The 10460-nt window shown below is 38.8% G+C and overlaps 1 pseudogene; it reads left to right on the top strand.

Moving 5' to 3' along the window:
* Window positions 1-8654: 8654 nt before the first annotated feature.
* Window positions 8655-10460, top strand: part of LOC103600254 — a 6155-nt pseudogene continuing 4349 nt past the window's right edge.

A 10460-nucleotide genomic window follows, 5' to 3' on the forward strand; every position in this document is an offset into this window, starting at 1 on the left:
TTGTTTGGGAAAGTCTTTATCATTCCTTCATTTCTGGAGGACAGATTTGATGGGTACAGTATTTTTGGTTAGCATTTTCTTTTCCTTCAGCACATTGAATATGTGATCCCTCCCTCTCCTGGCCTGTAGGGTCTTTGCTGAAAAATCTGCTAATCTTGTTGGAGCTCCCTTACATGTTATTTACTTCTTTTCTCTTGCTGCTTTCAGGATACTCTCTTTGTCTTTGATTTTTGACAGTTTGATTATAATATGTCTTGGTGTCTTGTTTATATTTAATCTGATTGGAGACCTTTGCCTTTCTTTACTTTGATATTTATATGATTCTTAAATTGGGAAAGTGTTCTGCTATTTTTTAAAAAATAAAATCTTGCTATCCCATTTAACTTTCTCTTCTCCTTTGCATACTACTATAACTCAAATATTTGTTTTTTTCATGCTGTCGCATAAGTCCCATAAGCTTTCTTATTTTTTCATGTATTTTTCTTTTTGTTTCCCTCGGATTGTATATTTTCAAAAAACCTGCGTTTGAGTTCACAGATTCTGTCTTGTGCATGATTAATTATTCTGTTGACTCCATTGCATTTTTCATTTCATTTATTGTATTTTTAGCTTCAGAATTTGTTTAGTCATTTTTTATCATTTCAATTTCTTTTTTAATTTATACTTTTAGTCATTTATTATTTTCCTGATATTTTAAAATTGTATCTCTGTGCAGTCATGTGTCACTTAATGAAAGGAATACATTCTTAGAAATGTGCTGTTAGGTAATTTTGTTGTTGTTCCAACATCAGTTCATGTGCTAACCTAGATGGTATAGCCTACTATACACTCATGCTGCATGGTGTAGACTATTGCTATGACCACCATCATATATGTAGTCCATCATTGACTAAAAGTTTGTTATGCAGTGGATGGCTGTATTTTGTACATCTCTGTGCTTCCTTAAAATAATTATTTTGAAATCTTAGGCAATTCATAAATATCCATTTCTTTAGAATTGGTTACTGGTGCTTTATTTTGTTCCTTTGGTGATGTCATTTTTCTTTGATTATTCTTGACCCTTTGGCCATGCATTGTTGTCTGCCCGTTTGACAAAGTAAGGTATTATTTTAGTCTGCAGACTGGCTTTGTCTATGAAAACTCGTCACAAGTCAGCCTGTTCAGAGATTCTGGCCTGTCCTCCTGGCATAGTGTGGGGATTGGCCTGTTCCTGAAGTCCTTGAGCAGACTGGCCTGGTGCCTGGGTCAGCAGGTGGGTGTGCCTGGTGCCTGGATCTGTGGGGTTGGTCAGGAACCAGGATCCACTAGGGTGGGCGTATTGATTAGGTCCATGGGGGTGGGCCTGGAGCCTGTGTTTACAAGAGTAAGCCTAGAGCTTGTTTCTGTAGGGGCTGGTCTAAAGCCTGGGTTGACAGTTGGTGACCTGGCACTGGGGCCTTGAGACTGATTTTGTAGGGGCTTACAAGGTGTTGGGAAGAGTCTGGAACCTGAGTCCAAGGGCACAGGACTGAAGCCTGAGTTCACAGGAGCTGGATTGACAATGGTGCTGGCCTGAAACCTGGGTCTGTGAGGGTGATCCTGCATCCTTGGTCCAATGGGGCTGGCCTGGCACTGGAGTGTACTAGGTGGGCCTGAACACTGGTTCTGCTAGAGCATGCCTGGACCCTGGTTTCACTGGAGTCTGGTACTAGCCTGATTCTGAGGCAAGTGTACAGCTGGAGTCTCTGAGGGCTGTTCTGGGGCCTGGATGCATCTGGTGCCTATAACCACAGAGGCTGGACTACAGTGTAGGTCCAGGAGTACTGGCTGGGATCCCGTGTCCTTTGGAGCTGGCCTGGAGACTGAGTGGGCAGGTGCTGGCCTGGAGGCTGGGTACTTGAGGTTTGGTTTGAGTCCTGAAGCCATGGGACCCAGCATGGAACCTGGCTCCACAGGGGTGATCTTGGAGCCTGAGTCTATGGGGGCTGGTCCAGTACCGGGATCTACTGGGATTGGCCTTTAAAGAGCCAAGATTTGGACCCTGAATCTGCTGGGGCAAGCCTGGGCCCTGGGTCTGCTGGATTGTGAGGCTGCAGGAACTGGCCTGGTACTGGGTAGGCCTGAAGTTTCTGTCTGAAGGTGCCAACCTGGTGCCAGAGGTGGGGATGGAAAATTCATGCTTCATGCCTAGGGGTGTGGAATCCAACCTGGCAACTGAGGCTCATTCCAAGGATACTGACCTGGAGTCTGGGGTCATGTGGGCCTGCTTGGTACTAGGTTTTACTAGGGAAGGTCCAGTGTTGGGGTCCAAGGCAAAGTTAGGTGCTCACTTTCCTCTCCTTCCCCAAAGTGGAGGGTATCTCTCTCCATGCTCTGCTGTCTGGTGCTTGGGGAAGGGTTGCTTGGGTAATGTACAACTGTTCATTATACTCTCTTCAATGCAACTTTTGTTATCTCTGTATTACACCCAGATGCTGTAATCTCCCAACTGGTTTCCTTAGCTATTTTGAAGACATTTTGGGGCATGCATAGTCGTTCAAATTGATGTTTCTGTGGGGAGATTAGCAATGGAAAGTCATATTCTGACATCTTGCTGATATCCAAATGGGTTCTAAAGTGTTGTCAATTCTTTTGATCTCTTTAAAGAGCCAAGATTTGGTTTAATTGATTTTCTCTCTTGTTTTTTAACTCTATTTTATTTATCTCTGCTCTAATCTTTATTATTCTCTTTCTTTTGCTAGCTTTGGATTTTGCTTGGGTTTTTTGGGGGGGTTCCTCAAGGTACAATGTTTGGTTATTAATTTGAGATCTTTCTTTTGTTTATATATGTATTCACATTTATACATCTTTCTCTGAGCATTGCTTTCACAGCACCCCATAAGTTTAAATGTGCTGTGTTTTAGTTTTCATTCATCTATAAGTATTTTTAATTTCCCTTCTAAATTCTTCTTTGACCCATTGGTTACTCGTGTATTGTCTATTTTGCATGTATTTGTAAATTTTCAAAATATCCTATTATTGAATTCTTATTTTTTTCTGTTTTGGTCAGAGAAAATGATGTATATATTTTTATTCTGTTTATTAGGAAAGACTTGTTTGTAGCCTAACATATGGCTTATCCTGGAGAATGTTCCATGTGCACTTGAGAAAAATATGTATTCTGTTACTTTTTGGTGAAGTGTTTAGTATATGTTTGTTAGATCTAGTTGGTTTATTTTTTGTTCAAGATCTCTGTTTCCTTATTGTCTATCTAAACGTTTTATTCATTATTGAGGGTGGTTTATTGAGTTATTCCTGAGTTATTTATTTCTCCCTTCTATTTGGTCAATGTTTGCTTCTCTCTCACTGCTTTCAAAATTTTTCTTTGCTTTTGGCTTTCCACAGTTTGAAAGCTGAATATTTGAACATTATAATGTGATATCTCTGCAAATCAGAATTTCTGATTTTCTTAGGGCTTGCTGTTTTATATTTCCCTTTTTTGATTATTGTAACCTGTAGTAATATGTGTGTTTCATGACTTTCCCAAGGTATTTTTCAAAGACTGTGTTCCTTGTCATATATGGTCATTAAAGCCTCTGTTCTTTATCTTGTGCTCATTTAGTGGTTTGACAGAAATGTCTTTGAAAACCAGGAGTTAAAAATAAAAACAAAACAAAACAAAAACCATCTTGCATTATTTGCAGATTGGCTCTTTGTTGAACCACTACTTCACCACTTAGCCGCACCTAGGGATTAGCCCACAGTGAGAATTCAAGGAATTCTCAAGTCTTTTCTTGCTCTAGGCATGTGTGTGGCTTTCAAAAACCCCTCATATACATGGATGCTTTAGAATGTTGTAATTTCTCAGTTGGTCCAGCTTTAGCTCCCAGGCTTAGGTAGTTTATTTTATGTTTTAGCCATAATATTTTGTCTCAGTTATCTGCAGGTTGTTAGTCCTATTTGCAGTGTTTTGAGCAATTAATTATTGCTTCTTTTCTAGCCTACTTCAAAGTTAGACAAGACAAAGTTGAGTGCCTCTCAACAGTCCTCTGGGTAACCTCCAGACAGTTTAGAAGAGACATACGCAATAATTTGTGAGTAAAATTGTCTCTATTCCCTCTTGAACCAGGGACCAGGGTTCCACATTGGAAATGTGGGCTTCCATCTTCAGGAATGCTGCTGTGCCAGACAAGGAGTGGGGCAAAAGCAAGTAAACATGCCACAAAGCTTTCTTCTCATTTTGAACTTACTTTTTCATTGATTCAGTTTTGCTTGGTTGCTGTAACCTTTGACTGCTTTCCAGAGGTCTGATGGTTTCTGGTTGTTTTCGATGTTTTTTAGGGCAACAACAGTTTGGAGTTGCCAACTGTGCCATTTTCCTGATGTCACTCTTATGTGTTCTAGTTATAAGTGATAAAATCATTATTTTTAGGGTTAGCTTTGGGTCTTGGCCTACACTTTTGAGCTGTGTTTTCAACAACAGTTTCATTTTTAGAGACTTTTTGTTGTTATTTTGGTCTGCTTAATTTATATGGTGCTGCTGGAGCTTCAACTGGTCTGTAATGGTGCTGTGTTAGGTAGTTTCCCAAGGCCAGGCAACCTGGTGTTTCTTGGTGGGGAAAAGAAGTTTCAGGTCTGGGGGAAAAGAGGCATTTCATGTTAGACTTCATGTTGTAGTGAGGTCCCTCTTTCCAGTGCAACCCAGTCTGTCAAAGAAAGAGGAATTTCAGGCCTAGCTGAGGAGGAAAACACCTCTGTATACTTATAGTTATTGGGGCTCCCAACTGATCTTCCTTTCTAGGTCTGCCACACTTGCTTACTGTTCTTAGAGGGACTATTATTGATCTAAGTGAGAAATGAGACTACCAGGATCAACTCTTGATGCTAAATTGGAGTTAGGTAAATGCCAAGTCTAGGTCATTCTTTTCTGTTTGGTGGGGCAAGTGGCGGACTCCCTGCCACTGTGCTGTTTCTCCAGCCCTAGGACCTTTGAGTTCACCTTTATCTTACTATTTTCAGAGTTCTTTATGGGTAACTTATTGTGTTATTTGGGGGGTTTATATATTTTACTTAGCAGAGAGGATCAGAGAGAAATGAGCCTACATCATATTGCTTGGACCGGAAGTTTCTACCATCTATTTTTATCAGCTGAAATTAGGTTAAGTGATCCATTTACACAATCTTTTAACACATTGAGAGGAAAAAGTAGGAAAGAACCCTGTGAAATTACACTAGGTTTATGTTTATTCTAGAGTGGAGTGGTTAAAAATATGAAATTTTTAGTCAAACAGCCCAGGACTGAATCCCAATTACACTACTTACTGACTGTGTGAACTTGGGAAAATTATTTAACTTCTCTAAGCAATGATTTCCTCATATGTACAATGAAGATAATAATAGTAACTACTATTGTGGTGAGGATTAAATAAAATTAAGGATAGAAGACAAATGACATATTGAAAGCATTTAATTTATTAATTATTTTGAAAAAATATTTATTGAATACTTTTATGTGCTAGGCACTTTCCTATGAGCTAGGGATTTGATAGTGAACAAGACAGACATTGACACTCCTCTCTTGGGGCATATGTCATAATGGTGGTGACTACAAAACAATAAAAAAAGTTAACAAGATAATTTATGATTCATAAATTCTTTTTTTTTCGTTAAATTTTTATTTTGTCAATATACACTGTATATGATTATTATGGCCCATCACCGACACCTCCCTCCCTCCTCCCTCTCTCCCCTCCCCCCCAAGAATGTCCTTTCCGTTTGCTTGTTGTAACAACTTCATGAAAGTATAGTTGTTATATCTTCTTCCCCACCCCCACCCCCGGTTTATTTTTGTGTCTGTGTGTATGTGGGTGAATTAATTTGTTTGTTTTTTGTTCTGTAGATATCTGCCATGTCCAATTGGTCTAAAGTATTGTTAAGATCTTGTGTTTCTCTGCTAATTCTTTGCCTGGTTGATCTGTCCAATATTGACAGTGGGGTGTTCAGGTCCCCTGCTATTATAGTATTAGTGTCTATTTCCTTTTTTAGTTCTAATAGAGTTTGTTTTATAAATCTGGGTGCTCCAACATTGGGTTTTGTTTTTATAGCTGAGTAGTATTCCATTGTGTAGATATACCACATTTTCTGTATCCACTCATCCGATGATGGACATTTGGGTTGATTCCAGCTCTTGGCTATTGTGAAGAGTGCTGCAATGAACATTGGGAAACAGGTATACCTTCGACTTGATGATTTCCATTCCTTTGGGTATATTCCCAGTAATGGGATAGCTGGATCGTATGGTAGATCTATCTTCAGCTGTTTGAGGAACCTCCAAACCATTTTCCATAGGGGTTGCACCATTTTGCATCCCCACCAACAATGTATGAGAGTTCCTTTTTCTCCGCAACCACGCCAGCATTTATCTTTCAGCGTCTTTTGGATTTTTGCCATCCTAACTGGGGTGAGATGGCATCTCAGTGTGGTTTTGATTTGCATAAATTCATAAATTCTAAGAAGAAAATTAAACAGAATTACAGGACACAAAGTGATGCTGGGAGAGGGGAACTTATTTAAATTAGGCACAAAAGGATAGAGAATGCCTGTTCTAGGAGGTGACATTTGAGGTGATTTCTGAATTCCAGTGAAGAGACAGAGAATGAGCATTCCCAGCAGAAAAAAATAGTAAGTTCAAAATCTCTAGAGGAAGAATTATCTGAGTCAAATTAAAGAATAGAAAGAAGGAAACCAGTATAGCTATAACATAGTGTATGCATGTTTGCTTGTAAGAAGAGGGAGTTACAGAGAAGCTTGGTTCAAGATGGGATCACAGTAGGTCAGGGCTTGATTAGGTAGGACCTTGTAAGCCATGGTAAAGAATTTAAAATTAATTTTATTTAAGGTGTGGATGAAAGACCTTGATTTTCAGGAAGGGAATTATGTGATCAGATTTGTATTTTATAAAATATAATTTGGGTGGTTGTGTAAATGATAGATTGGTAAAGAGGGTGGGCAAGAGTAAGAGCAGAAGCAGGGAGCCCATCAGCAACTAATTACAGTATTCTGTGTCAGGATTAAGTGATAGTTTGGATAAACTGGGTGTAGAAGCAGAAAGCAAAGGAAGTAGATATATATGTGATATATTTTGAAGGTATATTTGATGGGATTTGCTGATGAATTTGATATGACATATGTTTTATGTTTGGTTATGAGCAACTGAATGGCTGAGGACACCACTTATTGAAATGGTGATGCCTGAGAAGAAAAGAATTGGGAGGAATGTGGAGTTATGTTTATTTAAGATGCCTCAAAAATGTCTGTCTACTTCCTATTCAATTTTGGTAATCCCTATATATTTTAATTACATTCTTTCACTTAGGAAATATTTATTGAGTACCTACTGGATGCCAGGAAATCTCAGATGTTAAGGATTACATAGTGGTAAAGAAGAGAGAAAAATATCCTTGATTTCATGAATCTTACATTTTAATCTATGGGGGCTGGACAGAAGATAAACAAATAGTTAAATACATATTCAAGAAAAGTAACAGATATAAGTGCTATGTAGAGAATTAAAATGTGTGATAAGATAGAGAGTACCTAGGTGGCTACTTTAGGTCAGGGTTGGTCTCCCTGAAGAAGTGATATTTCCTGTGAACAGTGAATTATAAAAATATCCATGGGTAAGTTTGTTCCAAGCAGAGGAAAAAGTTAGTACATAAACCTCAAGAAGGGAGAAAGATTGACATTTTGGAGGAAGAGAAAGAAGATGGGTTCCATTAGCCCACAATAAATGATAGAAAGAGTGGCATGACACAAGGGCAGAGTTTGGCAGGTGCCATATCATGGAAGACTTTTGTGAGCAAGGCATAGTAGAGACTTCGGATTTTCAAGTGTGAAACCACTGGAGAGTGATATGGCCTAATTTACATTTTCTTTAAAATTACTTTGGATGCTTTTTGGAGAATAGATTATAAGGAACTAAAATCAGATGTGAGATGACAAGTTAGGAGGCTGTTGTAGTAGTTTAAGTGAGAGATAATGGTAGCTTGGAGTAGAGTGATGTTGGCTAATATGGAGAAAGACTGCATTAAGGAGGGTGGTAAAGTTGACAAGACTTGCTAACAGATTAGATAGATCTGAGGTGTGTATAAAAGTCTTTTTAAGATCTGAGCCCAAATAATTTACCATGTAGCTCTTCAGGTTTCACTAAATGCTGTCTTTCTGCATACAATTATTTTATGATCTTGATTGGTCAAAATGTGAAGAACTTTAGCTTTGTTATTATTATGAGTAAGTGATGATATTTTCTCTTGTTTTTAATGGCAAGAAAGAATATGCTATAGTTTAATGTATTATATAAATATTTCAAAAGCAGATTTATTAAAGTTAAGGAAAGCAAGGACATCTTTTAATAGAGACTACTAAAAAATTTGGTTCACATGGGGTAATAATAAAATTCTACCATCAAAATATAAATCATACTAATTAGAAAATAATTTTCTAGAGCTGGTATGCAGAGGAGGAAGTGGGAACAGGTATCTTCTGAAATCAGGTAATTGGGCTTCTTCTTTTTGCTTGGTCATAATATATCAGTGTTTGGGGGTCATTATCCCTTCTCTCTATTGTCAATATCAACATTTAAAATGGTTTGAACTAGGCAGAAGGCAGGAGCATACCTGGGGACCTGGGTAGGCGCCATGGGCAGCACCCCCAGGCAGCACCCTGAAAAAGGCAGAAATATGCCCATGCCACCCAGCAGAAGGGAGGAACATGCACAGGGTTCTAGGAAGGAACCACAAGCAGTCCCCACCACACAGCAGAAGGCAGAAACCTACCCAGAAAACTGGGAAAGAGCCACAGGCATCCCCCACCACATGGAAGAATGTAGGAGCATACCAAAAACCCCACTTCCATACGGATGGACCACCACAGCCACTGTGGTATAGCCACTGCTGCCACGAGGGCAGCTTGCCACTACAGTGACAGCAACAGCCACTGTGAGGGAGGTCCACTGCCCACTTGACTGCATTGACACAAGGGGAGTCACCAGCATGACTGAAAAAAGAAGAGGAAATCTCTCTCCTCAAAGCCCACTCCAGAGTTATAGAAGCTAAGTGTCTGCTCTACCAGATGACTAGATACCAATGTAGGGATACCATAAATATGAAAAACCAAGATATGACACTACAAAGGAATATAGTCATTTTCAAGTCCACATAGACCAGACCACATAGACCAGGAAACCTCTGAAATGGCTGAAAAGGAATTCCAAGCAACAATTTTAAAGAAGCTCAATTAGATACAAGAAGACTCAGTTATACAGCATAGTGAAATGAGAAAAAATATCAAGGATACGAAGGATGAAATTTATAAGGAGATGAATACCTTAAAAAGAACGTAGCAGAAGTCCTAGAAATGAAGAGTTTATTCAGTGAAATACAAAACACAACTGAGACCCTAAGCAGAAAGCTAGAGCAAGGAGAAGAAAAGATTTTTGGTCTCAAAGATGATCCTTTTGACATAACCCAGGCAGGAATAAATAAATAAATAAATAAATAAAAGAAGGAAAAAGGAATTTTTAAAAAAAACAAAGAAAATCTAAGAGAGCTAGCAGACAACCTTAAGTGCACAAGCATCTGGATCATCAGTCATCAGTAAAGGAAGAGAAAGGAAAAGGCAATGGAAACTTATTAAACAATATAAAATGGAAAACTTCCTAAGTTTTGGGAGAAACATGGACCTTCAGGTCCAGGAGACTCACAGATCCCGAAACTGTTTCAATCCTAAAATATCCTCTCTGAAACATATTATAGTCAAAATGGCAAAGTTACAAACAACAAGAGAAAAGTGTCAAGGTATGTATGAGAATGCCCACAATAGACTAATGGCAGACTTCTCAACAGAAACTCTATAGGACAATAACAAAATGAGATGATTTGTTCAAAATACTAAAAGAAAAAAAACCTGCCAGCCAAGAATACTATACCCAGCAAGGTTATACTTAAGAAATGAAGGAGAAATAGTGTATTTCCCAGTCAAACAAAAACTCTGAGAGTTCACTACTATGTGATCAGCACCACAAGAAATCCTCAAGGAAGTCCTGCATCTGGAACCTGAAAAATAATAATCACTACGATGAATACACAAGAGAACACAACCCAATGGTAGAACAAAAGTACAAATGTGATAGAGAAAAAATCTAAATTTTACCACCTTAAAAAAACAACAAACATTTGAGATAAACGATAAAGGGAGAAGAAAGAGACAAAAGATATTAAAAACATCCAAACAAAATCAATAAAATGCCAAGACTAAGACACTACTTTTCTTTTTTTTTTTTTTCTTTTTGTCTTTTTCCGTGTCTGGCAATGGATCGCAACCCTCAGTGTTGCCCCCGTACCGGACCGGGGACTGGCAACGGGATTGCAACCCTCGGTGTCGCTCCCGTGCCTCGCTCAGCCAGTGAGCGGGAACCGGTCTGTATGTGGGATCCGAACCCTCGG

The sequence above is a fragment of the Galeopterus variegatus genome, unplaced genomic scaffold (assembly GCF_000696425.1).
Source record: "Galeopterus variegatus unplaced genomic scaffold, G_variegatus-3.0.2 Scaffold3277, whole genome shotgun sequence".
Taxonomy (NCBI): Eukaryota; Metazoa; Chordata; class Mammalia; order Dermoptera; family Cynocephalidae; genus Galeopterus; species Galeopterus variegatus.